Genomic DNA, 15,563 nt, shown 5'->3' on the forward strand with positions numbered 1-15,563 from the left:
AAACATTCCTATTAGTAAAAACAAACGATAATCATGTGAAAAACTTCAAAGTAGATTTAAAAACAAAACTCAAAACATGTTAAGAAGTAGGAATTCATCCTCAATCAATAAGAAAATTAGCTACTCATATTTTTGAAATTCACACAAATAATTAAAAGGAGAATTTTTGAAGTTCACACAAATAATTAAAAGAAGAATTTTGAAAGCAAGCAAAAATACAAGTGTTGTGTGTGCAGAGGTGTATATAAGTTGTGTAGAGAACTTCTCTATTTATAGGCTTCAATTTCCTAGCAATCCTCTTAGGAATAGAATCCCTTTCCTTTTGTAGCTCAACTTCCAAATCCTTGTCTTTGTAAAACTCTTCCACCTTCTCCTTCCAAATTCAAGCCCAACTCTTCGTCCAATTCCAATTCTAAATCTTCAATCCCATGAGAGAATCCACACAAAAATATGTAACTTTGGGTTGCCGGAGAAATCCCTGGTACGAAATCCGGCCATAAAAGTCACTACCGGCAACCTGAGATTCTTTTCCGCTGAAGGAATATTCCATCCGGTACCGTTATTTTTTAACTGTCAATCTAACGGTCTTCTGTTAGTCAACTGAGTCAAGGAAGGGGAGTCAGCCGAGTTAGATTTTCTTACTCGGTCTTACTGGCTGAGCTGCTGAGAAGGATCGGTCATCAGCCGGTATGAGTCGCATCGTCGGCATTAAAATCCGACAGAGTTTCGGCTGTTTTCTGGGATTTCCCGGCTAATTTCAGGCCTTCCTTTCTTCACTTCCCTGCACACATTTTATCATTCATTTAACACAGTTTTGAGAACCCATTCTTCTGAGTTCTATTTTGAGCTCTTGCTCTATATCTTCAGCACCACCAGCATCTCTGCATCACCTTCAAATCCTTTCTTCTTCTCGATTCAATGGCAACAGAAGCTTAATCATCTTCTTTATTTATCAACGGCAACAGAACCCATTTTCTTTCCTGAAATTTCAGTACCACCTCCCATGAACATCAGCGGCATCAATTCTTCCCTGCCTTCCTTGAATTTCAAAACCCATCTTCTCAACCTGACCCATTTGATCACCACCTTCAATCACACATTTTAACCAACACTACAAACCCATCTTGAATCTGTTGCATATCCATCGTCTTCTTATCATGTCAATCCACCACCACCCTTCTTCTCGATTTCACAGATCCAATTCGAAACCCCATCTACAGACTTCAATCGCTCATCTCTTCTCCGTGTCTTCATCACCAGTACAAATCCTATTTCTGATTCCAACATCAGACCCATCTTCTTCTCCCTGTTTCGTTCCACCAAAACTCTCAGCTCTCTGTTCTTTGATTTCCCTTCCAATTTCTCGGACAACAACATCGCAACTGCTTTTCTTTCTCAATTTCAGATACTAATAATTTGGGAAAGAAAGTGTCTTCTCGATTAGGGTTAGGGTATAAGAGTTGGGTCCGGACCTGGGTATTACCATGGGTCGACCTGAGACAACAGTGGCCTGTCTTAATACTTCCCAAATCAGAGATGCCCCTTAACCTCGACTGGGCTCCAGATAGTGTTCTCCCATGAAATGGCAAGTTTGCCCTTTTTTCTCAAATTGGGTGATTTCTTCTTATTTTCCTCCGTGCGACTCCGGAATACCTAAAACACTCAAAACAAACGTAAAATACAAAATTCACAAGAAAAAATAGCAAAGAAAGCATAATTACTACATAGTAAATTAGGTGTTTTAGACACCTATCAGTACCTAAACGTGTACACCATGTTGGTTCACAAATAGTTAACTGAGGTAAGCTATATGATTACTCTCATATCAACCTTATTTATCTTAACTATAACTAGTTCAAATGACTCAAATGAAACTAGTTAAAGAGTTGTTCAATTGTTATATTCTCATAGAATTATACAAGAACACAATTGAAGTAAAATCGGTTTGATTCACTCGAATCAATCATGAACATTATAGCCACGGTTTGCAAAGTTTGCATTCCTTATTATATAAATGTTTATGTTCATGTTTAAAATCGATTTTAGAAATTTAACCTTCAAGTATGCAAACGGGTATGCATACTTGAAATACTCGGACCAAGATTGAGTTCCGCCAGTATGCAAACGGGTACGCGAACTTCAAATCTCAGTAGAAATTCTCGGACATGAACATGTACGCCAGTACGCAAACGGGTACGCATACTTAGGTTCCCGGATTTCATAAACCAACAGGTACGTGAACGGGTGTGCATACTATGGTTCCCGAACATGGATTATATATGTGCAAGAGTGCACAACATGACATATCCAATAATAGTAAGTCTCCTAAACTATTATTTCAATCATTGAAACTTTCTTAGAGGATGACAATAGACGTTTTCAAACATGATTAGCATCAAAGCAATTTTCAAGTTATTGAAATAATTATTACGAAACATTCCAAGGCAACACCAAATGATTGTATCACACAAACCATGTAAGATGTTACTCGGAAATTGTCACATGATATAAGATGAACTTGGTCGAAGCGAAAGCTTGCCAACACATATTTCGAGAAATATGTAAGCGAGATAAACTCAGCTCGAAATCTCAAATGTGTATATAGAAAACTATATCGTAATACGACTTATGTCTCAATATATGAGATAGAGTAGAAATAGACTTTCCAAGTGATAGATGAGTTTAAGTCTCCACATACTTTTAGTCGATGAAGTTCCACAAGCTCCCCTTAGTAGTTCTTCGTCTTCAAATGATGAACACCGTGAAAACTAAGATCAACTACACAATCTATATCCTAGTCCGAGACATCCATAAATAGGCTAGAAATCAAGACTTATAGTTTTGATCACTAACATTGACAAACATGCTTGAGATAGAAACGCATGCGAGTTCGACCGAGCAGTGTTTTAACAACACTATATAAAAGATTAAGTCGATATCATATCTACAAAGTTCAAAAGATAAGCGTTATACTTCGTAGTCTAATTCCTTAATACCAGTATGACCATGTATCTCCACTAGAGTATAATATACAATATATACAGCTTCGTATGTTATGTTTTCAATATAGCACGACTCGAAAGATACGTTAGGAATTGAAACAAGCTCAAGTCAATATTACTAACCTCAAGTGGAAGGATGATGTCATCGTTTTAGTCCTTACTTCTTCTCATTCTTCAGGTCTTCGGAGTAATAATTGTATGTCTCAACATTCCTAGACTTTATAGTCTAACCTAAACGAAGTTGACTTTAGTATTTAATCAAGCGACTTTTGATGAGTTTTGATCCTAAAATATGATAACCAAATTTGACATACCAATGCTTGGTGAATTCAACCGAGTTATGCTTCAACAATCTCCCCCTTTGTCAATTTTAGTGACAAAACTCTTATTTTACATATGAAGCAAAATGAATTACAAAATAACTCATTCTTCATACGCTTGATTCTAAGTTTCAATAGCGCAATAACCTGCATGTATTTAATCAATAAATGTCGATGTTGACATTTGAATAATAAAAGCTTTTACTCCCCCTAAAGGAAAGTTAGGTAAATATTCAATCTGAACATCTTTGTTATTCCCCTTTTGTAGTAATAATTACTGCACAACAATATGATATGTTTCTCCCCCTTAGTCAATGCATCACTCTTTCGTTAGATATAATGTTTAAGGACAAATGTCCTTTCCTAGTGATCAAAAATCACTTGTTTACTCCATATATTTCTCCCCCTTTTTGACACAAAATGACAAAGGTTAAAGCAAATAAAGGACAAACCGAAAGGATCTTACAAATCTAAAAGACTTGCACAACCTATAAGAGTAAAATACAAAGGTTTCACATACCATTTTAGATAACTGATATTAAAACCGAAACTACAAAAGTAATTTAGTTTTAATATGTTATCAAGGAAACAATTTCCCAAAGCAATTTTCCCTATAGTCCAACAAATCGACTAAGAAACTTAATTCTATTGGTGAACCGATTGTTTATGTACAATCGATTGTTTCGATAAGACCAAAATAAAGATCAGAATTAACTTTACTTTTCTCATCAGGCTCTAATTATTCAGATAATAACTTAGACCTTTCCCTTTAGACAAGACAAACACTATGTTAGTTAACTAGCTTTTCTTGTCAAGGCATTCGATTAACCGAATCCTCCAATTGATAAGTCTAACAAAAATCAGAATTAACTTAGTTTTTCTTATCCGAAATCAAATTGACTAAACAAAAGATCCCGTATTTTTTTAAGAAAAAAACAATAGATACAAACAAAAATAAATTGACTTGCAAAATTATTTTCCTTAACCGGAAGCAATTGAAACAAATATATACATTACAGCACCGCAATTGCACCGAATTTCGTTAATCAAAAACACTTGATACCCAACAATAAAGAAGATACCAAACAGTAAGCTAAATAAATTGACACAATTTTTCTTAACTGGAAACAATTGAATCACATAAACAATCCATACACAATAATGAAACATATCAATTGTACCGAAATTTTGTTAAGCCAAAGAAAAATATATGCAATATAAACAGGATTTTCGTAAACAGGAAAAACGATTAACTAACAGTTAAAATGGCTACCTAAATTTCCGCATCCACATCTCCCCAGAAAGATATATCATTAAGCGCAAATTCAAATAAGAACTCCCCCTTGTGTGTTCTCATCCTCTCGCAAGAACAAAAGAACAACAACAAAAACAACCTTTACCAAAGAAAGGTTGAATCGGTTTTAACTAATGCGTGCCAATAGCAAAAGTTGAAAACTCGAAACACACATGTTATGCTGAACACAACTTATGTAAACATAAATTGATTCAACATATTATGACTTTTCACATATGAGTTTGAATCGGAACACCTTATGATCCTTTGATAAAGCCTACCAACATGGGCTAAGTCAAAAAGCCACACAAATCATAAGGGACACACCATATGAGATCGAATATTAAGGTTACTAAAAACCGAAATCAGACATCTCATAAACCGAAATCACATAGCAAAAATATAATCATTCATACACAGGCTATGTATTCGGAAACTATCACATGAAATAAAACTTATAAAATAATAAAAGTTCATTCATATATAATAATATTGATAGTTTTGTTCAAAATAGACTTTATACAATTCATGAATTAAATCAAAAATTGATTAGTCTATGTTTCTTAAATAAGAAGAAAGGTCACTCCTTATCTGTTTACTGCTAGGTACATTCATTTTCTAGTTCAGACTCTTGGTCTTCTTCGCTTTTCAAAAACTCTGCATTAATCTTTAAGATGCCTTGAAGAGTTTCTGGATCATTATTTCGAGCAGCAATGGCTAGCTGTTTATGAATACAGCTTAATTATCTACCTAGACGTAAGATATGAAACATAAGATCTTCGTTGATGTAGATCTGAGCAGTTGAAGCCACAGTAATTCTTCCTTTTTGGATTCTACTCATTTGCTTGACAATTCCGTGAGAGATAGTTTTAGTGAATTTCTCATCTTTAAAATTGTTCCTCATTATGTTTTCACAAATGTTGGTGATGAGACAGAGAAGTACAAGATTTCTTTGAGACGCTGTGGTGTTGATGGATTCAGAAATCCTGATCATTTGATTTAATATCATTCCACACAGATCGGTTTGCAGGTCACCTCCAAGAAAAAAGTACACAAACTCAGCAAATTCCTTGTCCCATTGTGATGTATCTCTTGTGCAAGCAAAAAGAGTTTTTATTGCAAGTTTACCGAAAACCCTTAAGTAAAAGGGCACCTCTTTGGTTAGCAATCTTTCATTCTTCCAGTCAACAGATTTTCTAATGATTCATTTTGAAATGTTATCGTGATCATTTTCAAAACTAATAATCAAGTGATTGCCTTATACATTGTACTTAATGATCTTTGAAATCATCTTTCTATTGACATGGTGAAAAGTATATCCAACAAGAGTGCTAAAGGTAAGATTCTCATAATCAATATTATTAATATTAGCATAGAAGATTCTTACCATATCACGTGGGTATTTTTCGAAACCAAACAAATTTCCCCAGTTTCGGTCTTGAACAAACTTCACATATTCACATTCTGAAACAACTGAGTCAAATATTTTCTCAGGATTGAAATTAAATCCTTTTAGGGCTTGATATTTATCAAAACATGTACTATCCACAAAGTTTGTAAGTTCATGTTTGTCTTTGATCAAGTGAGAAAACTTGAGTTTTTCAATTTCACCAAAAGGAATATATGGATTCAACTCCAAGTTGTTGTTTTCAGATGTTTTTCCTCTTGATTTCCTTTTTACCATTTTTCCAAAGATCTGAAATATGTGAAAAACCCTAGTTTCGGTTCGAAACAATTTTCTCCCAGGAAGTTTGTAAAAACAACACAAAATAATCTACTTTTATAGGGAGTGAAGTTATTAATTTTCGAAAATAACTAGTTTTAGAAATCCTTCAAAAATCGGAAACCATAGTTTGTGGGAAAACAAATCCCATTTCGGATATATGTCTTTCTTTTGGACAATCGATTTTTCTTGGACTGGACCTTTAACATGGATCAATTCTATATTCATGTCCAAATATTTGTCAACTCTATAATTACCACAATTTGATAATATCTTTTGAAACTCACTTAAGAATTTTCCAATAGAGTATACAATGACAAATTCGAATATAACAAGATATTTATAAAAATTATCTTTAGAATCATAAGTCCGGTAGTATTTTAAAAGATCACTTGCTTCATCAAAACAGTTATGGGGTGTATGAAGCAATCCTTTTTTAATATAATTATTAACTGAAAAAACATCCTCTACATAGTTAAAAGGATTCCGAAATCGCAACCTAATCAGCGATTCATTGACAGTTTTAGATATGAAAATGTACATATATATATTTTGGTAACTAATCCAAAATATATTTAAAATCCCATATTTTTTAAGAACAAATAGTCATGGTTTATACTTAGAAAAATCTCAAGTGGAATCTTATGCATTTTCAAGATAAAACATGTCACATAGAAAAATGTATGAGTGTTACTAAACTAGTTAGTATCCAATACCATGAGATACAATTCTATGATAGCCAAGGGATTATGCAAGTCAACAGAGACATACATAGACAAAATCCTTATTCCTAAGAAATTTAGGAACAAGAGTATTATATACTTCATTCGTGTCTTCCACAAAACAAAGATTGTTAGATCTTTTCGTGTTTGCCTTCTCTGACACCAATTGAGAAGACGAGGATGCCCAAATACACCATAATCTTTTTGTTTCAACCTATAAGTCCTCCACCGAATGTGATCGTCTATGGAAAGAGTCGAGACAATACGGCAATTCGGTTCACACTTCGTGTGATCGTCTATGGATATGAGCACGAGACAATACAACAACAAGATAACTTGTGTGATTGTCTATGGATACATGATCGAGGCGATACTAAAACAAAGTGTGCACTTGATAATAGGTTCGGAAATAAACGAAACTCTATAGGATCAATATCATGTATTACAGAGTTAACGTACTTGTGTATTTTACTTATTTATAATAACAATTATAATGCAGAAAACAAAGTAAAAGACACAACAAGATTTTGTTAACGAGAAAACTGCAAATGCAAAAAAACCACGGGACCTAGTCCAGTTTTTAGTTACTCTCAGAATTAAGCCGTTATACAAAATCAAATACCAACTTCGTATAATTGAGACCAAGCAGACTACCCCTATCTACTTAGTTCCATCAGTCTCCTTGCGCCTTCGACTTCTAGAGTCACGCACGTGAATAACAAGTCCTTTGGATCGTACGTATTCCAAACAGCAAAGGAAGAATCTGTTTGGTAACCACTCTAATAAATCTTGCTAAAGATAAGATGATTCGTTGATAAAGGCTCTTATGTACAATCTAATAAACTCATTTGTATGGTTAGATCAATCTATCCAATAACTACTGAAATAATCAAGTCTAGATTTGCATTCAATCGACATAAATCTCAAAGAGAAATATAGAGAATGCCGATCTCACACAACTAATCAATCAGATCTATCAAAGATAAACTGATTCTAGTTGGATCCCAGCCGATCAAGGTTTGTGCACTAAATCCACAAGATACAAAAAATAATAAGAATTATTCTTCGTATCCAAATCTTCTATTGCCTTTAAATACCTTCACAACAATACTTGAATCCTCTTGTGATAAATCATACACATAATGAAGTATATTAACAATGGATTATCGCAAGATATCTTTAGATCTAAAAACTCTTCTAAAGATCCCGTCGATACTTTGATATAGTATGAGTGAGTTTTATATCAGAAGAGAAGATTCTCAAGAATAAACAAACTAGGTGCAATGAAAGTTTTAATAAACGTTAGTCAGTGAAATCAAATCAAAAATTAATAACACTGCAATTATCTAGTTTCCCACCAATGGTACTCGTAGAGATTCTTGATTCCACGGAAGTCTTTAAACGAGCGGTCATAAGAGATTTCACCTAATTAGGATACTTTCCTCTCTGAATAGACGGCTCCACCAGAAACAACAATAAATGAAGTTTTCCTGGCTCTTAGGATAGTTTGCAAGAAATGCAAGCTTAGGTATTCATAGACCAAGGATGTTTGGACACCAAGGAATCTCCAAAACCGAGAATATTCGCAAGATATGTATTGAATGCCCAAATACGGTTTTCCTAATTCCAATAAATTTTGGTCCAATATTTTCCGAAATCTCTAATAGAAAATCTCCAATTAGTAAATGCACATTACTAATTTTTATTCTCTAGAGCTATGCATTAATTGCTGGTAATTAAAGCATATAAAACCAAAACCCTTAATTAGATGATTATTAATTTATTTCGGCACATGATCACCTTGAGTACCAAGGAATATCTTTGAACAATAAATGATAAGAGTTACTGCTCTTGTTCAAAGTGTGTTGACATATTTTCACTGCAAAATCCTTATTTCTTATTTACATGGATTTCCATCTTGGAATCGGTTCTACCACACTTCCAAACAAGTTTAGAATTGGTTCTACCAGACTTCCAAGACTATTATGTGATCGGTCATACCAAGTCGCAATGGTTAGTTGTGATCGGTCCTACCAAATCACATACAGTGGTTTGGATCGGTTATACCAATCACTAGGATCATTTGTACCTATACATGGTATCTACTTGTGATCGGTCACACCGGTCACTAGGATCGGTTATACCAATTACAAGGATCGGTCATACTACCACTTATGACCGGTCACACCAATTACCATAATCGGTCACACCAATTACAAGGATCGGTCATACCATCTCATGGTGATTACTTAGGATCGGTTACACCAATTACCAGGATCGGTCATACAAAACCATAATTCTAGGTATTGTGATCGGTTATACCAAGATACATAACTGGAGTTAGATCGGTTCTACTAACTCACACATATTGGTCATCAAAGAATATACAATGAATAGAAAGACTAATAAACCTATTGATTTCCCTTTCGATTCATGAAACAAGTCATGAATGTACTTCCTTTAAACAAATGTACAATGTTGTTTCTTAGGATGGAGTCTTCATCATATACCCGTACACGTAATAATAAAACTATATACAAGATTATGTCGATGTCATATCTACGAAGTTCAAAAGATAAGCGTTATACTTGGTAGTCTAATTCCTTAATACTATGGTCATACTATTATGATCATGTCTCTCTACTAGAGTGTAATATACAACATATACAATATATACAGCTTCCCATGTTATGTATTCAATATATCACGACTTTAAAGATACTTCAGGAATTGAAACAAGTTTAAGTTAATATTACTAACCTCAAGTGGAAGGATGATGTCGTCGTTGTAGTCCTTACTTCTTCTCATTCTTCAGGTCTTCAGAGTAATACATGTATGTCTCAACGTTCTTAGACTTTCTAGTCTAACCTAAACAAAGACTCTAGTATTCAATCAAGTGACTCTAAATGAGTTTTTATACTAAAATATGACAAAAAACTTGACATACCAACGCTTGGTGAGTTCAACCGAGCTATTCTCTAACACTTCTGTAATCTCATAAACCAGTGTATCTCAACCTCTTCTATTGATATCTTGTTAAATGGCTCTCCAGGGGAGTTCTTTAAATTCACAAGGGGTCTAAGACAAGGAGATCCACTATCTCCTTATCAGTTCATCACTTGTATGGAGTTTTTTTTTCCAGACTTCTCCTTACTCGTGAATCTAAAACTAATTCATGGGGTCAAATTAACTCCTAAAAGTAGTCTAATTTCTCATCTCTTTTTCGTTGACGACCGTCTTTTTTTGATAAAAGCTGATTTAAATGAATGTAAAAACATTTTACATTCTATTAAAATCTTTAGTAAAGCTTCATGGTAGCTCATCAATTTTGATAAATCAGGGGTTTCTTTTAGTAAGAAAGTTCATCCAAAACACCAAAAGATGATGTCTAAGCTCCTTAAAATAATAAAAAGAAAAGAAAATTGATTTAAAGGATTCTTACCTAGGTGCACCTTTCTATATAGACAAAGGCAAGATTGAAACTTTTGATAGTGGAATAAATGAAATACAGGTCGGTCTCAAAGGGGAAAAATGAAAAGTACTACCACAAACTAGTAAAATGGTTTTAAAAAAATCAGTCCTATCAAGTATGGTAAATTTCCAAATGAGTTGTTTTGTCCTTCCAAAAAAGATATCTAACAAAATTGATACGATACAAAGAGACTTCTGGTGGGGAAAAGAAACCAACTCCAAAATATATTATCCTAAAGCCTATACTTGTCCTTGCAATCCTATGCATAAAGGGGAGTTAGGTTTTAGAGGTGCACGTAACACTAATCTAGATCTGATAGCAAAACTAGCTTGGCATCTTCTAACTGAACCAGATTCACTCTGGGCATCTCAATTAAAACCTAAATACTTCTGGAAAAAATCTGCTTTTGGGCTAAACCTTCTCAAACTAGTTCTTGGATGCAGAAAGGTATTAGCAAAGGAATAACTCTGGTAGAACAAAATAGTATCTGGGAGGTAGGAGATGACAGCAGTATAAGTATATGGGAGGATAAATGGATACCAAGTCTAGACGTCCATTTTATTCAATACAAATAACAACCATTTAACACTTGTGATTGATCTCATGGATCCAATTACTAAAAAGTGAAATATTCCTTTGATTACTTCTATGTTTGACTTCAACATTGCTGAAAGAATATGTAAAGTTAGGATACTCCCGAGTAAGACAAATTCACCTAATTTTGATAGATTGAGATGATGTTTGACTAACTCAGGGGAATTCACTGTGAAATCTATATATTTAAAACTAACTGAAAACGGAATCAGTTCCAATAATCTTAATATGCCTGATACTTTTTAGAAAGACTTATAATAATTAGATATTTCTCAGAGGATAAAAATTATTACATGAAAATGTTTACAGAAATTAGTTTCTACTAATTTTAAAAGGGCTAGGATTCTGAAAGATGTTGAATGTATGTTTGGCTTTGATGAAGATGAAACCATAAGACACCTTTTCTTTATCGTAACTTTGCCAAATCAGTATGGTCATTTGTATCTAGTCCAGTGCAGTTCTCCTTTAATAATGATGTCACTATAATCAACATTTGTAAACTTAGAAATCATTTTGACTAAAATCTAGTTCTAATGGAAAGAAATATGCAATAGAGCCTTCCAAGGGGAACACAGATCAGCTGACCAATTAGCTTCAGACAATCAAAGACATATTCAGTTTTGGCAGGATGGTTCTAAGAATAGAGTTCAAAATCCGACAAAAGAAAAGTCTACACAGAAAAATAAAGAAATCTGGAAATTTCTTGAGAAACAACATCATAAAATAAATGTGGATGCAACTTGGATTTCATCTAATAAATCATCAGGTTTTGCTTTAATTCTTAGAGATGATGCAGGTGAATTTAAACAAGGAAAAACAGATTCAATCAATGCAACAACGCCGTAAGAAGCAAAGGCTTTATGGATGCTTCAGGCAGCACAATGGGCAAAAGAGCTTCACCTCACCCACTTGAGTATTGAAGGAGACCGCATAAATCTTTTCTAATACCTCAATGGGAAACAATATTCCATCTCTTGGAAAAATCAAGATATCATGGACGAAATCAGACAGAAAACTTGTGACTGTGCAAATTTTCAAGGCTTCTTTTTCTTTTATAGCTCGGCAAATAGAGTAGCAGACTTATAGCAACGAATGCTAAACATTTCAGTTGCAATTTAAATTGGGATATCTCCCCTCCTTCTTGCATTAATATTGCTCTCACAGTAAATATATCTGTAAATATATCTAATATGAGGCAAGTGATGAACCCTACCTTAGATGGTTCTGCTTCGCCTGTAATCACGGCTACTAATCCCTTAAGTCTGTTTTCTTAATGCATTAGAAATTTGCGATAAAAAAAGAAGAGAAAATTATCTAGCTGAAAATAGTAAGACATAAAAATTTGAAATCAATATAAAAAAAGATTGTACATCTGAAATTGTGGTATTTTGTGTAAAGTTGTTGTTGGAGTGGTGAATGATCTTCAACCGGACAACATACTATACAGGGTTTTAGGGTCAGACTGGAAAACGGACGGCCTCAAGACCATGGTTGTAAAGTCCCACGCGTTAAGTTGACTTACATTTTTGTTTTTTTTTGTTAGGTTTAGAATGACACGTGTATAAAGGGCACAGTTGAAATAACAAGAACTAAGAAGTGCTGGTCCCGGTCAAAATGTAACGAACGCAGTAAGATTAGTGGCATTATTCTGCTGCAGCCGACTCAAGCCGTGACCAATGCTAAAATTGCTGGAGGGAAAAATATGGTTTAGTCCAAAATCCCATCCAAATATACTAGTTAGTCCTGACCCATTTAATTAAGTATAAATTAATCTTTTTTATGAAAAGTACATAATAACCTTTCTGATTTACAATTTAGTCCAAGTATTAACAGTTTAATCCAACGTGACTCATGATGATGTCAGTTATTTCAAATAATATAAAAACAAAATTAAATACAATTTATCTTTCGAATCGTTTGTCCAAAATTCACAAACTTTATATATTCGGAAATCTCTTTCCGAAAGCTACCAAATGAGTACCCATATGACTATAATATTCATTTCTTTTTTCTTTCTTTTTTAATTTACAGTGGTGTAGATTTATGTACACGTCTGTAAAAATCCAGAAAATCCAATATCAATGATAGTCAGACTACCACTCTAGTCTATACAGAACGATAAAAATATCAAACCACGCCAAGCTCTAGTTAGATAATAGCCAAATTTACAGAGGTTGGTTTAGCAGTCAGCCTGTATTGAGGATAAAACGATAAAACATGAGAAATCGCGGGTTGAAAAAGAAGGGATTATCCTTTCACCAATAACCATATAAGAAACAAAGCAAGAAAACAATCAAAGTAAAAAAGTTAGCCAGTTACTGACTCAAAGAGACACAATCTATTTGGGTCTACAGAACAGGCCACGCATAGAGAACATCAGCGTACAAGTACGTACAATCTACAAAAAATAACAAAGTAGCGCATTTATTCAAACAAAACAATCACTGCATTCATCACAGAGAATTTCAGTGAAGAAAATATGCACACATCTACCGAAATATGACTGAACGCGCATAATGGTTCAGAATAGCATACACAACCTTCTCCGACATGGTTGATACCCTACATATTACAAACACATAAATAAAAAATATATATGTTGTACGTTAAAGTGTACATGCTATAATACCAAAAACATATACTATTGTACAAACATCTACACCTTTACAGAAATCCTAGCAAATCCAACGTCCATACAACTAAACATGACATACATCCATGAGAATGAACAATGGTGTACAACTATGTACACATCTATAAAAGTACAGAAATAGGATACTACACTCAAAGAAAAAAAAATCTATGCAGTTGTTGCATAAGCTTATCAAGTCAATCTGTGCAGCATAAGCCTTTCTACAGTGCGTCAGTATGGTGAAGCATGTACACTTGTCATTAATCCAACATCCATACACAAACACACGTTACATATATTATTGAGATTGTACAATGGTGCACCCCCTACAAAAACTCAACAAATCCAACATATGTATTCACAAAAAATGCCATAAAATCATGAAAGAACATAAAATCAGGCGCAATGCTATGAAATCTCCATGAAGACAAGGATAGAAAACTGTAGAGAGATGGTTTTTTCATGCTCATAAACCATATGCAAATGCAGTTCTTTCCATCTATCGGCCAATTAGTCACACAACATTCTCAATTAAAGAGAATCAGTCTCCTTATTTTGCGGTTTGCAAACAAGGATAGACTTCAATGCTTTTGTATCTCCTACTTAGGAAATAGAACTGGACCGTGGATGGAATCAGATGTATATCACTTCAAAAAAATACATGTGGATGGGCCCCTATGTTTTAGGTAAGACGATTAAGAAATATCAGTACTCCTTTGATTTAAATAGTCGCATCTTAAAAAAGTGTTGGACGTTTCACTAAAACAGATGAAATCTGGGTGAAAAAAAAGTAAATACAGTAAAACTTCTCAAACATTTTTATCTGTGTTGGAAAATCATATAAACTGAACAGACGTCTATGCGTAAATCTTAACATCCACTCCACAAAGAAAGCAAATATGCTCAAGTATGGTTAGGAAAAATGTCTAAGAGCCTTGAAACTATCCAACCATGCTTTTGTGCCATGACTAAACAACTGTGCACTTTTATGTACACCGTGTATAACTGGTGTACAAGTTAGTACACCTAACTTATAGAAACTGCAAGCTTACCAACAGTCTAACACCACTTGGCCCTCCCCAAATGAACATCGATTTTAGCAGCTAGTCCAACACCACTTGGTCATCCTGCAATGATTAAGCATTGAAACCGCAGACTCTATCTAGTTGAAACTGCAGACTCACTGCAGACTCGATTTTAACAGCTAGTCCGACACTTCATTATTTTTAGAAATCAGCCCTTTAAAGAACTCAGTAATGAGTAAGAGAATTTATGGTGTCCTCACTCGACAACCAATTCAGTTTGACGCAAATTATTTCACACTTAAACATTCATATCAAGTCCCAACTTTATATTAATCATAGTGCTCAAGAATATACAACATACGAGTAACAGATCATTTTTTTCCCCACAAGCATTAGTGCTCAAGACTACAAAATTACTAAATACATTAGAATTTATTCGGAAAATGGGTCATTTGTCCAAATATTTTTTAATCACGGTTTAAATGGACGAGTAAAAAATAATTTGGGTGAAATGGCCAAAAAAAAAATAGTAAGGATGAAACTGGATACATCCTTTGTAAATTAAAAATAAGAAAAAATATTTGAAAATGGGCACGATGAAACTGGTTACATCCTGCCTATTTTTACATTTTTGTCCATTTAAACAATATCAAAATCTAACTGTCCATTTCACCCAGGAATTGTTGATTTTGATCTTTTTAACCAATTTTGTGTAATGGATTCATATTAAAAGCTATTTTATAGCTTCCAAGTTACTGAATTCAAAGACCTAGCTACCA

Source organism: Papaver somniferum, unplaced genomic scaffold (genome assembly GCF_003573695.1).
Source record: "Papaver somniferum cultivar HN1 unplaced genomic scaffold, ASM357369v1 unplaced-scaffold_81, whole genome shotgun sequence".
Taxonomy (NCBI): domain Eukaryota; kingdom Viridiplantae; phylum Streptophyta; class Magnoliopsida; order Ranunculales; family Papaveraceae; genus Papaver; species Papaver somniferum.